We start from the raw sequence: 13,735 nt of genomic DNA, 5'->3' as shown, positions 1-13,735 counted from the left end.
TGGCTTAAAAGGCTTGAAAACTCATGGCTTTAATGGAACAGCATGCTACTGATAAGAACTAGTATTTGAAGCAATAGCATATTGAGAAATAAATGTGTTACTCTTTACTGTACTTACTTTAATATCGAAAATTCAGCTGTAGTTGGGAACCTTAATAGAAAACACTACTGCTGATACACATTATCAAACACATTATCAAAATATGTCTGGAACATCATATTCACCTCAGAACTAATGTATGCTGTGTAGGATTTTCCAAGAGACAGCAACAGCGATGCTCTTATATTTTTCTTTTATATTTTTATGAAAAATAGATATCACCACACTGACTAACCATTCTTTTTACTGTGGTAACCACCTGGAATGCCCCTTAAGAGTTGAACAGGACATCTGGACTGCGATCTTATTATCCACAAGGCACACCATGTTTATACTTGATTGTAGTTTATCAGACCCCCACTGATATCCTTCTGGACAAAACATGTGAGTCTAACTAATAGAAGACTGTTTTTTGGCATCAGGAAAAAGGAAATTTATGCTTACCTGATAAATATATTTCTTTTTCGATACGATGAGTCCACTGATTTCATCCTTACTTGTGGGATTACGCCTCCTGGTCAGCAGGAGGAGGCAAAGAGCACCACAGCAGAGATGTATAAATAGCTCCTCCCTTCCCTCCCAACCCAGTCATTCAACCGAAGTTAGGAAGAGAAAGGAAAAGCCAAGGTGCATTGGTGTCTGAAGTTTAACAAAAATATGAACATAGAACAGGGCAGGCCGTGGACTCATCGTATCGAAAAATAAATAAATTTATCAGGTAAGCATAAATTTAATTTTCTTTTTCAAGATACAATGAGTCCACGGATTTCATCCTTACTTGTGGGATACAATACCAAAGCTATAGTACACGGATTAAATGGGAGGGATAAGACAGGGAACCTAAACGGAAGGCACCACTGCTAGAAGAACCATTCTCCCCAAAACAGCCCCAGCTGAGGCAAAAACATCAACATTTGTAAAATTTAGAAAATGTGTGAAGAGAAGACCAAGTTGCAACCATGCAAATCTGATCAACAGAAACATCATTCCTGAGAGCCCATGAGGAAACAACAGCCCTAGTGGAATGAGCCGTAAGTCGTTCAGGAAACTGCTATTCAGCAGTTTCATATACAAAAGTGATGAGACTCATCAAGCAAAAAGAAAGAGAGGTAGTCGTAGCTTTCTGACCCCTACGTTTCCCTGGAAAAAAACAACAAACAATCAAAAAAGATGATTGTCGAAAATCCTTAGGCGCTTGAAATCAGAACTTTAAAGCATGGACTACGTCTAATCATGTAACAGACGATCCTTCCTAGAAGAAGGATTAGGACACAAAAAAGGAACAACCATCTCCTGAGAAACAGTCTTGTTTGAAACAACTGTAGGAAGAAAATCAAGCTTCGCACGCAACACCACCTTATTCGAATGAGAAATAAGATAAGGAGAATATATCGTAATGCCGAAAGCACAGATACATGTCTGCAGAAGCAATAGTAACTAAAAAGATAACTTTCAAAGATAATAACGGAATATCTATGGAAGACCTAGGTTCAAATGGAACACAGTGAGAAATTCTACGAACAAAATGTAAACTCCAAGGAGGAGCAATTCATCTTGGAGAAAACATAAAATCAGAAAGATAAAATCCTGGGAATCCAAACTGTACTCCATGAGTAACCCATAGATTCACACCATAAAAATATCCACGCCATAGCTTATGGTAAATATTTCTAGGAACAGGCTAAAAAACCTGAATTAAAGTGATTATGACAGAATCAGAAAAACCCTGCTTAGATAAAAGTAAGCGAGCAATCTCCAAGCAGTCAGCAGCAGAGAAAACAGAATTGAGAGACGGAAGGGACCCTGAATGCAAAGGTACCTCCTAAATGGAAACTTCCAAGATGGCAGAGATGTCATGTCCACCAGATCTGCATACCAAACTTGCGAGGCCACGCAGGAGGAGCGATTCGAGCAATAACCCGAGAAAGGAACGCAAACGGGGAAAAGAGATATGCGAGGCTGAAAGACCAAGAAACCGCCAAATCATTATCAGCGCGGCCTGGGATCCCTGGACCTGGACCCATAGATAGGAAGCTCAGCAATTCGACGAGATGCCATGATATCCAACACCAGCCGACCCCATCTGAGAATCGTATTGGAAAATACTTCCAGATGGAGTTCCCACTAATGCGACCGGAATCTAATGAAGTGGACCGAAGCTAACTGAGGCCAAGCCCAAAACGCAATGAAAATCACCCTCAGTCCTAGAATATGGAGGGGAAGAGAGACTTCCATACTCCCTGAGCCTCTAAAAAGCTCCAGACTGCTCCCCATCCCAAAAGGCTGGCATCCGTTATCACAAACACCCATGAAGTACTATGAAAGCATGTCCTCTGGAACATACGATCCAGAGACAACCACCATGGAAGAAAATCCCTCATCTCCTGTCTAGGGACATGCAATGGAACAAATCTGTATAATCTTCATTTCACTGCCTGAGCATACGGTATGATGTCCATTGCCGACACCATCAATCCGAGTACCTCCAGGGACTGAGCCACAGAAGGACGAGGAGTAAAGTGAAGGGCTCGACAAGTATTCAGAATCTTAGACTTTCTGACCCCTGTCAGAAAAATTTGCATGGGCACAGACTGTGGAATAAACATACTTTTCTTCAGAATTACCTTCCACCCGAGAGTTCTCAGGAAGATAGAACAAGGTCCGACTGGAACCTGGTTACGTGAAGAGACGCTGTCTGGATAGAATATCGTCCAGATAAGGTGCCACCGCAATGCCCCGCGGTCTTAGTACCGCCAGTAGAGACCTTAGAACCTTTGTGAAAATTCTGGGTGCCGTGGCAGACCAAAATGAAGAGCCACAAACTGATAAAGATAGTCCAGAAAGGTAAACCTCAGAAACTTGTGATGATCTCTGTGGATAGACACATGCAGCTATGCATCCTTAGATCCACTGTTTCCACAAATTGACCCTCCTGAATCAATGGAAGGATAGTGCAAATAGTATCCATCCAAAACGATGAAACACAGAGAGACATGTTTAGACTCCTGAGGTCTAAATAGGCCTGAGGGTTCCTTCCCTGATGGGAATTTCAAAACAAATTGGAATAAGACCCCAGCCCCTGTTCCAGTATTGGAACAGAACTAATTACTCCTGGAAGGAGAAATTCCATGCAAGAGAGGTCTCTTATGCAAGGGAAGAACGCCTCTCCTCTTATCCGGTCCTGGGCCGGGTGTAAAGCCTCCATGCTTACTTGGAAACAGCAGCAGGCTCCTTGGATTGTTTACCCCTGATCCAAGATTGGGTGGGACTCCGAGTCGATTAGATAGTCTCCTTCTATGTCGATAAAGAAGAGGAGCCGACCTTTCAGCAGGGTTCATATACCCTAAGATTAAAATCCAATTAACCTCTAGTCTAAGGGTATAGTAGATCACATAGCTATATCAAAGTATGTATGTGTACATATGTATTGGGTACTTGTAACGCGCGGCTAATCCCTCGTAATGGTCTCAAGGCGCAGCTCATTTTATCAACCTCAGAAGGATGAAAGACTGAGTGGACCCTGCCGGGGAACGAACCTGCAACCCATGGGTTGCTATAGAGCTCAGCCACAATGTCTCAGTATGCTGAGCTATCCGGCTCTTCCACCCGGGAGCAGCTACTGTGAAAGAAACCTTGCTTCACTGAACATTATAGTTCCCCCAGCGCTTTCCCAGCAGCAAGGGAGAAACTAACAACACTCTAAAAAAAAAGGCACCTGGTAAATAGACGCTAAGGTCTTAGGACAATAGAAAATATTAAACATTGTCAGAACACTACTTGTAGCTTCTGAGACAATACTGACTATAAAAAAGTATATCTCGTAATACATGGGGAACTTAAAAATCATGCAAATTCGGTAGCCTGCAAATCATGGTTTTAGGTGAGGTTATTTGTAACCCACCAGTGAAAGTGGACTCGCTGTGTGGAACACATAGCCGCAGCTGGATTCGAACTCAACCTTCAGCTTTTAAAGCAGCAAAGTTTACCACTAGTCCATTGTGGGACACCATTCCACATTAGTATAAAACCATAAAGTTCAAGTCACAACCCTATTCTATCTTATCAAATCAGACCAATTACTGTGACTGCAAAAGATATATCAAAAACATATGAAACTGTATCTTTAAATGTTATGTGCAACGCTTTATTGAATCTATAATAAAGAATCTCCAGACTCCAGCTAAACCTAGAAGAGTCTACACGCTACCGGATTGAACACCAATAAATAGTAGGATCCGGTTTATAAAAACACTCTTAAGTGCTTTTGTGCTTGTGAAGCTGCCCTGCTGCTATTTACAACTAACACAGCAAAGAAGGCATCCCCTAGAGAGCTGTTTTCCCAAGCACCTAAAAGAAAATTGTCATCAAAAGTCTCTTTGCTGAACAAGCAGAGAAGACCTCTTCCGGGACCAAAAGGCGCGAAACGAAGCCCCGCCCATCGTGGGCATAACTCACCAAATCTCCCGGGCGGCTTAAAGTATATAAAAAATGAAGCCGTCGGGAGAGCTAACATTCAAAATGGCAAATGAGGAAATATACAAAACCTCTCAGTAGGCTACAAATTAAAACAAGCCGTTGGGAACCTCGAAAACGCAAGATAAGACTCGGTTATAAATATAATAAATCTCCCTGTCGGCTGAATATGTCATAGGGAGTGAAACCTGTACCAAGCATACATAACCCTTCATATTGAAGAGAATAACCCTCCCCATCGGCTGCCAGTTAAGTAATGTAAGCCGTTAGGAGCAGGGAGAAATACCATTCTTCAACATAGATCTATGCTGAACTAATATAAACCTCCCTGGCGGCTGATAATCTAAGTATTGTAAGCTGTAGGGAACGAAGTCTGCACCAACCATAACATTTCTCATGATGAGTCACTATAAAACTCCCTGTCGGCTGCAAATTTCCGTATTGTAAGCCATAGGAAGCAAAACATTCATGCCTAATACCTTCAAGTGAAGACAAACAAACCTCCCTGTCAGCTGCTAAATATATGATAGTAAGCCATCGGGAGAAGTAACATGGACTAGTCATGCATAACATCGTAGTACAGAACAGAAATAAACCTCCCCGTCGGCTGCTAATTTAACATCGGAAGCCGATGGGAGCAGAGACATGCACCATTCAGACAACACAATCTCGTACTGAACTCTCATAATCCATATCGGCTGCTAAATCTAGTTTCTTAAAGCCGTTAAAATCATTAGCATAGCCTTCCTGTCGGCTGCTACATTTAGCAGTGGAAGCCGTCGGGAACAGAGACATGAAATATTCATGCATTATCTAGATATGCTTAATAAAAAATAACACTTGCAAGCGGCTGCGCATCTTAGGATTGGAAGCCATAGTGAGCAGGGACATGTACCATTCAATCTAACTCCTCCATACTGAAGAGGAATAAACCTCCCTGTCAGCCATTAATGTAGAAATGTACGCTGTTGGGAGCTGGGACACGCAGCATGCAGGTTTCACCGTAACATGCTGAACAAATATAATCCCCCCATGGCTGTTAACTGTAGTATTGCCAGTCGTAAGAAGTCGGGACATGAAACAAACATGTATATTCATACTGAAACAGACTAAACCGCCCTGTCGGCTGCCATCTTTTAATACAAGCCGAAGGGAACAGAGAGCATGGCAGAAGTTTTTAGTCAAAAATAACATAGAGCCACTCTCACGTCCTAGCAGCAACTGCCCAATAACTTACCTTCTCTTAGGGATACAGTTATCCATAAATATATAGTGACAAATATTTCTGTGTACCCACTCCAGAAAACAAAATTCAGCACTTACCTGAAAATCCTGCCTGGCAGTAAGGCAGTCCACCCGGCTTGCGAGGCTCTCAAGTTCTCACATGGCCTGTGGAAATAACAAAAAGTACTGAGTAACTCTTTTCCCTCAGACTTTTGCAGGTAGGGCAGCAAAACATGTATGGGAGGCGCAGTGAGAATAATGTCCCACAAGTTCCCATTGCTTTAAAGCCACCAAATGCTTCTCTTTGTACTGGAGAGACTGATCTGGTCTAGGCTACACCCCAGAACAAAATAGTACACTGTGGCACCACTTTTAAAAATAATAAACACTTGATTGAAGAATCTATAACTAACACCTCATTTTGCCTCTTCCTATCACTAACACAGGCAAAGAGAATGACTGGGTTGGGAGGGAAGGGAGGAGCTATTTATACAGCTCTGCTGTGGTGCTCTTTGCCTCCTCCTGCTGACCAGGAGGCGTAATCCCACAAGTAAGGATGAAATCCGTGGACTCATCGTATCTTGAAAAAGAAATCACACTACAGTGCTACTTTACATTTTTATATTAGATCTATCTTTGTAATGTTTTATGATATATGATTTCTACCTTGTAACAGACTACAGACTACGTAACTGGCTACAGTGAAGCCTTCACAATGAATACTTTTCAGTTGTTTTCCCACTTGAGCAAGTTGCATGGTCCCACTTTAATCTTTTAACAATTGCTCAGAGCATCGATTTTTTTAAAAGGTAGTTCAGCTATATTCTTTTCACATTTCTGATTCAACAGTAGCTGGCAGTTAATGCAAACATACAGACTCTGACCCAACTTTTACAATTTCTTTAGTAAGATGATGAGTCCATAGGTAGTCCATAACGTGGGTTATATTTCTGCCACTAGGATGAGGCCAAGAACCCACACAAGAGCATTAATCCCTCCCTTCTCTCCCCAGTTTTTGTTCTTGGCCTCCTTTGAGAAGGTCGAAGATAGAGGTGCTCTAGCTACTTGCCTATGAATTTTATTTATGAAAGCTCAAACCAGTGTGAGACCCTATACACCTTGGACAAATCATTCAGAAAGTAGACTCTAAATAATGCAGGGACACACGAATACCTTGTTATGCTCGCAGTATCTCCTTATGGGATTTTAACCCTAACACTTAGCTTCCCCCTGTGGGACCAATGGTATTTAATTTTAAATCCTCTGCTGTATCTGTACATGAACTGTATGAGCTCTCTACTGGAAATAGCATCTGACATCTTGCTGGTAAGCCCAGTGGGGGGTACTGCAGTCACTTTTAGTAGGTACTTTCTGTAAGTATCGCATAGCTGGGAGACTTGTCCTACCCACCTACAGACACACACTTGGGTCTTCGAACCTTAACCCTACTGGAGAGTTGTTCAGCCCTTCTTTACCCACCAGCAGCTTAATTAGGTCTTTTTATTAAATTGAGTACTAGCCCTTTAAGAAACCGCTGACTTTTCCCAAGGACATCTTTTCCATTACGATCTCCAAATTTAATTGCATGGAGTTTGAACGTCTCATTCTGAAACATAGAGGTTTCTCGGATTCTGCTAAAGACTTACAAGCTAGGAAGCCTTTAATTGAAAAGATCTATCACAAGATCTGTAAGGTATACTTCCAATGGTGTTCTTCCAGAGGGTTTTATTTGCATTCCTTTAGGATTCAAAGAATTTAACAGTTTCTTCAAGATGGCTTGACAAGGAATTGTCTGCTAGCTGACCTTAAAAGGTTAAATTTCAGCTTTGTCAGTTCTTTTTCACAAAAACTTACCAAACTTACTGATGTTCACACTTTTGTCCAGGCTTTAGTGAGAATTAGACCAGTTGTGAGGCCTATTTCTCCACCTTGGAATTTGAATTTAGTCCTTTCAGTTCTTCAAGGCCCTCCTTTTGAACCTATGCACAGCATAGATATTAAATTGTTATCCTGGAAAGTGATTTTTTTCTTCTGCCATTTCCTCAGCTAGGAGATTATCTGAACTCTCTGCATTATCTTGTGAATCTCCTTTTTTAGATTTTTATAAAGATAAGGCTGGTTGTTTCCTCAGAAAACATCAACCAGGAAATAGTTGTTCCTTTATTGTGTCCGGACACTTCTAATCCTAAAGAACAGCTTCTTCAGATGTATTCAGGGCATTCAAATTTTATCTTCAGGCTGCTAAAGAATTTAGTTTGTTCTCCATTCGTATGCTCACAAGGGGCAGAAATCTGCGGCTGTAGCCTTAGCTTCTTGGCTCAAATAATTCACAAAGCTTACTTGGTGGCAGGAAAATCTCCCCCTAAGCTCACTCCACAAGATCAGTTGCTGCTTCCTGGGCTTTCAAGAATTATGCACCCTTGGATAAGATTTGCAAAGCTGCAATCTGGTCTTCCCTTCACACATTCTCCAAATGTTATCGGTTTGATGTTTTTGTTTCTTCGGAAGCTGCTTTTGGCAGGAAAGTCCTTTAGGTTGCAGTGTCCGACAAATAGGAACTGCCTTAAAAATGTCCCACCCTTTCCTTAACATGTACTCCCAATTTGGGTATTAAATACCACATTTTATGAACTACCTATGGACTCTCATCATTTTACGAAAGAAAAGGAAATTTATGCTCACCTGATAAATCTGTTTCTTTGGGGATTATGAGAGTCCATAGGCCCTGCCCTTTATTTGGGGTGTCAGTTCTAATTTGCACCTTGTTTTTACCCTGCTTTTGTCTTCCCTACCTATATGTTCTTTTCTCTGCTCAGCTATACGTAAACTGAGGAGAAATGGGAGGTGGGAGGGATTAAAGCTTGTGTGTGGGTTCTTGGCCTGTACCTAGTGGCAGGAAATACATCACACATGTTATGGACTACGTATGGACTCTCATCATCCCAAAAAAATATTTTTTTTATCAAGTAAGCATAAATTTAGTTTCTTCAATAGGTTACTCTACCATGGGACCAACATTTTGTACTGTGGGCATGTTTAAAAGGGACTTTAATGTGTTCCCAATGGTCCATTTTACTTGCTGGAGTGTATTTAATTGTTTGCAATCAACTAAATTACATTTATTTTGTTATTTGAAATAGATGCTTTTGCAAGCTGAAAAAGCATCTGAAAATATGAACACAGTTGTATTCTTTGTAGGAAAGATATACAAACCGGAGACATTAGCACTTTCCAACATAATAGATCACAGATGAAGGAGTAAGCAAATCTCAGTGCCTTAATTCTCTCCTGAATATCCTCGAGGGGAGTCTCCACCTTAATGAGCTCCGACAGAGTGTCGCACCAGTAGGTAGCTGCTCCAGCAACCGCAGTTATGGCTGCCACCGGTTGAAATAAAAACCCTTAAGTCCACTGGAAAAAAGCCCCCTCCATATGGAAGATTAGTTAAGCCGCAGGGAACTGCATGTGGAGTGGGTAATGTACAGGGAGTGCAGAATTATTAGGCAAATGAGTATTTTGACCACATCATCCTCTTTATGCATGTTGTCTTACTCCAAGCTGTATAGACTCGAAAGCCTACTACCAATTAAGCATATTAAGTGATGTGCATCTCTGTAATGAGAAGGGGTGTGGTCTAATGACATCAACACCGTATATCAGGTGTGCATAATTATTAGGCAACTTCCTTTCCTTTGGCAAAATGGGTCAAAAGAAGGACTTGACAGGCTCAGAAAAGTCAAAAATAGTGAGATATCTTGCAGAGGGATGCAGCACTCTTAAAATTGCAAAGCTTCTGAAGCGTGATCATCGAACAATCAAGCATTTCATTCAAAATAGTCAACAGGGTCGCAAGAAGCGTGTGGAAAAACCAAGGCGCAAAATAACTGCCCATGAACTGAGAAAAGTCAAGCGTGCAGCTGCCAAGATGCCACTTGCCACCAGTTTGGCCATATTTCAGAGCTGCAACATCACTGGAGTGCCCAAAAGCACAAGGTGTGCAATACTCAGAGACATGGCCAAGGTAAGAAAGGCTGAAAGATGACCACCGCTGAACAAGACACACAAGCTGAAACGTCAAGACTGGGCCAAGAAATATCTCAAAACTGATTTTTCTAAGGTTTTATGGACTGATGAAATGAGAGCGAGTCTTGATGGGCCAGATGGATGGGCCCGTGGCTGGATTGGTAAAGGGCAGAGAGCTCCAGTCCGACTCAGATGCCAGCAAGGTGGAGGTGGAGTACTGGTTTGGGCTGGTATCATCAAAGATGAGCTTGTGGGGCCTTTTCGGGTTGAGGATGGAGTCAAGCTCAACTCCCAGTCCTACTGCCAGTTTCTGGAAGACACTTTCTTCAAGCAGTGGTACAGGAAGAAGTCTGCATCCTTCAAGAAAAACATGATTTTCATGCAGGACAATGCTCCATCACACGCGTCCAAGTACTCCACAGCGTGGCTGGCAAGAAAGGGTATAAAAGAAGAAAATCTAATGACATGGCCTCCTTGTTCACCTGATCTGAACCCCATTGAGAACCTGTGGTCCATCATCAAATGTGAGATTTACAAGGAGGGAAAACAGTACACCTCTCTGAACAGTGTCTGGGAGGCTGTGGTTGCTGCTGCACGCAATGTTGATGGTGAACAGATCAAAACACTGACAGAATCCATGGATGGCAGGCTTTTGAGTGTCCTTGCAAAGAAAGGTGGCTATATTGGTCACTGATTTGTTTTTGTTTTGTTTTTGAATGTCAGAAATGTATATTTGTGAATGTTGAGATGTTATATTGGTTTCACTGGTAAAAATAAATAATTGAAATGGGTATATATTTGTTTTTGTTAAGTTGCCTAATAATTATGCACAGTAATAGTCACCTGCATACACAGATATCCCCCTAAAATAGCTATAACTAAAAACAAACTAAAAACTACTTCCAAAACTATTCAGCTTTGATATTAATGAGTTTTTTGGGTTTATTGAGAACATGGTTGTTGTTCAATAATAAAATTAATCCTCAAAAATACAACTTGCCTAATAATTCTGCACTCCCTGTAGAAAGGGTATTAATTTCTCAGGACCCAGATTCCTGAGAAGTATACGTCTCAGAAGGGCTAATAGCGCTATGAGTATTAGCAGGCTTGTCTCCCTTCTTAGACTTTAGAACAGTGTTTAGGCAAATGGAACAAAATTGAGCAGGCGGGCAAACCACAGCCTCCTCACAATGTAAACAGGAATTTTTAATCAGTACAGAAGGAGCGGAACCTTCTAAGGTAGTATCAGATTCCTCCATAGCTTTGTATATACCCACAGAAGGACAATAGAAAAGAAACACTTTTATTTAAAAAATGGCACCTTAATACTCACAATGGCTGGGGCACTCACCACTTCCGAGACCCAGACAGCTTACAATGAAAACGCTCTCCTCAGGAGTGATGTCTGGGGCAGGATCTTAGGAAATGAAAGAGACCACACCCAGTCTTGTAGTACGTAAAACAGGACTTCCATGCTATAAAAAAAGGCGCCAAGCTATTATGAGCTGCACAACACTTCAAAAAACCTGTTTGTTCCAAGCCAAAAAACACAGTCTATGAGCCTAAAAAAAACTCTCAAATTAAGCAGATATAAATCCGCAAACTGTTCAAATAATCTCCCAGAAGGAGATATTAACCCTTGATCCTATCGAGGTATAAAGGAGCCACACTGTGACCATGCTGTGGAACAGGCACAGCCTCTCAAGTGTGAGTCTTGCAGCAGCGCTTCTGACATGGACTTGAGTGTGTAGCAGCAAGCAGTGACATTTGTCAACACTGATTGCTCAGGAGCTGTTAGCGACAGTCTGGATGGGTCCGCAGCAAAACTTTCCCTGCATCTCCAGACTCTTAACTTTCATCAATACTCTCACTGAGAGGTTGACATGATTACTCAAAACGCCAATCCTTTCTCGAAGGGAACATACCCATAACAGGACTATCCAAATTGTCTGACACTTCTCTGCTACCTCCTATAGTAACGAAAGGCAAAGAATGACTGGGGGATTGGGAAAGTGGGAGGGATATTTAAGACTTTGGCTGGGGTTTCTTTGCCTCCTCCTGGTTGTCAGGTGTTGTATTTCCCAACAGTAAGGAATTAAGTTGTGGACTCTCCCTGCCTTATGTAAGGAAATGCAGAATGTTTTCTTACAGGAGAGGGGAGCTCAGAGGATTGCACGGAGTTCTAGAATATTTATTGGTAAACTCACTTCCTGAGGAGACCAAACTCCTTGTACTCTCCTGGATCCCCATACTGCACCCCCAACCCAAGACCCAACCCAAGACTTGAGTCTGTTTTAATTTTTGCCAGAACGGATGTAGAAAGGGCACCCCCTTTAGAAATGTAAAGGAGATTAGTCCACAATGACAGAAACTGTGTCAATTTGAAATCCAAAAGGATTCCTTAGGAGAGCGGTGTATAAACCTTGCATATACAGCTTAAGAGGACACATGTGAACCCATGAAAAAAAGGAATAGTGTCTGATCCGGTTATCATCAGAGCAAACACCTCCATACATTCAGATATTGTAGAACTGGAAAGAGATAGTAGAGTTGCACAAGCTCTTTTACGGTTCAAACTCCTTTGTTGTTATAAGTAAGGTCTCATATAATTTAAGCCGAACATTTGTCTGTATGAGATACAGATACATGTAAAGATGAGCCTGAACTAAAATACCTAGAGATCTGATTACAAACAGATGCTTTCCCAAAAACTCTGTAAAGATTCTGGGAGTTGTGGCCAGACCAAACGGAAGAGCACCAACATGAAAACGTTTGTCCTGAAAGGCAAATTTTAGGAGCTCGCAAAATTATTCTATTTTGAAATTAGGAACCCTGAGAAACTATAAAAAGGTTTGAATAAAAAGCATGGCCTACTTCTTACACAGGTACCGGAACTATCAAACCCATGTGTAGTTGTGTACCAGATCCTAAACACATAAAAAGGTGTAATTGGCCCCATACCAGAAGAGAATCTGCATCAGGGGCCAAACATGTATGCTGATTTGGTAGAATAGGAAGTTTTTTTTTTTGTTTTTTTTTACTATTTGGCCATGTTCCAATTGGAATTAGACTTCCATGAATTTCATTTTTCGGTGAAGCTGAGGACTTCCTCAGAATTCCTAGATTGTCGAAAGGAATGACAAATGGCTAGTAGATTTGTTTCTTACATTGGACTTCATTTACTGAGTAAGAAAAGCTAATTTTCTATCCACAGCACCATCCACCTTTGGAATAGTTTCCCCAAAGCTCTAGGTTAGAAACTAGTAATGGAAACATTTTCTTAAATATTGAGACTTGATTGTAAGGGATGCCTGGTTTGGACTACTCTTTGTGATTATCTCGGTAAATCGCCTCAGGAACTGTGGTATATATATTTTGCATACGAAGAGAGAAGCGCTCTAGCAGGAACAAACAGCTCATCAGCTAGTTCTATGGCGATTTACCACCTGGAAGCAGCCTCTTTTAGACCAGTGTGCTTTTTACAGAGGAAAACTTTGCTGAAGTATATCAGTCTGATCCTGCCAAGTGAGGTCAGTCCAGCCCGGAAATACCAGGCAATTCTACTCTACACAAGGAACATGGCAACCCCAGATGATAGTTTCGGCCTCCTATGGGGCTCGTCAGTGAGGTGCAGCCACATTCCTCTAAGCACACTGGGCAAGGAGTCCACGTCTGGTTTCCCCCATCACCCATAGGGAGACTTCCCTAGGGTCATATTAATTTGCATATGAAGAGAGAAGCGCTCTACTAGGAAAAAACAACAGCTCATCAGCTAGTTCTATGGTGATTTACCACCCGGGAGCAGCCTCTTTTAGACCAGTGTGCTTTTCACAGAGGACAACTTTCCTGAAGTATATCAGTCTGATCCCGCCAAGTGTGGTCAGTCCAGCCCCGAAATAGCAGGCAATTCTCCTCT

General features: G+C 41.7%; 1 protein-coding gene across 4 annotated transcripts in view; it reads right to left on the bottom strand.

Moving 5' to 3' along the window:
* HDAC5 (histone deacetylase 5) overlaps nucleotides 1–13,735 on the bottom strand; it is a 421,662-nt gene that overhangs the window by 24,289 nt on the left and 383,638 nt on the right. The gene's annotated exons all lie outside the window — the stretch shown is intronic.

Source organism: Bombina bombina, chromosome 1, assembly GCF_027579735.1.
Source record: "Bombina bombina isolate aBomBom1 chromosome 1, aBomBom1.pri, whole genome shotgun sequence".
Taxonomy (NCBI): Eukaryota; Metazoa; Chordata; class Amphibia; order Anura; family Bombinatoridae; genus Bombina; species Bombina bombina.
Note: the sequence above shows the minus strand (reverse complement) of the source record. Positions and strands in the feature narration are given on the sequence as shown.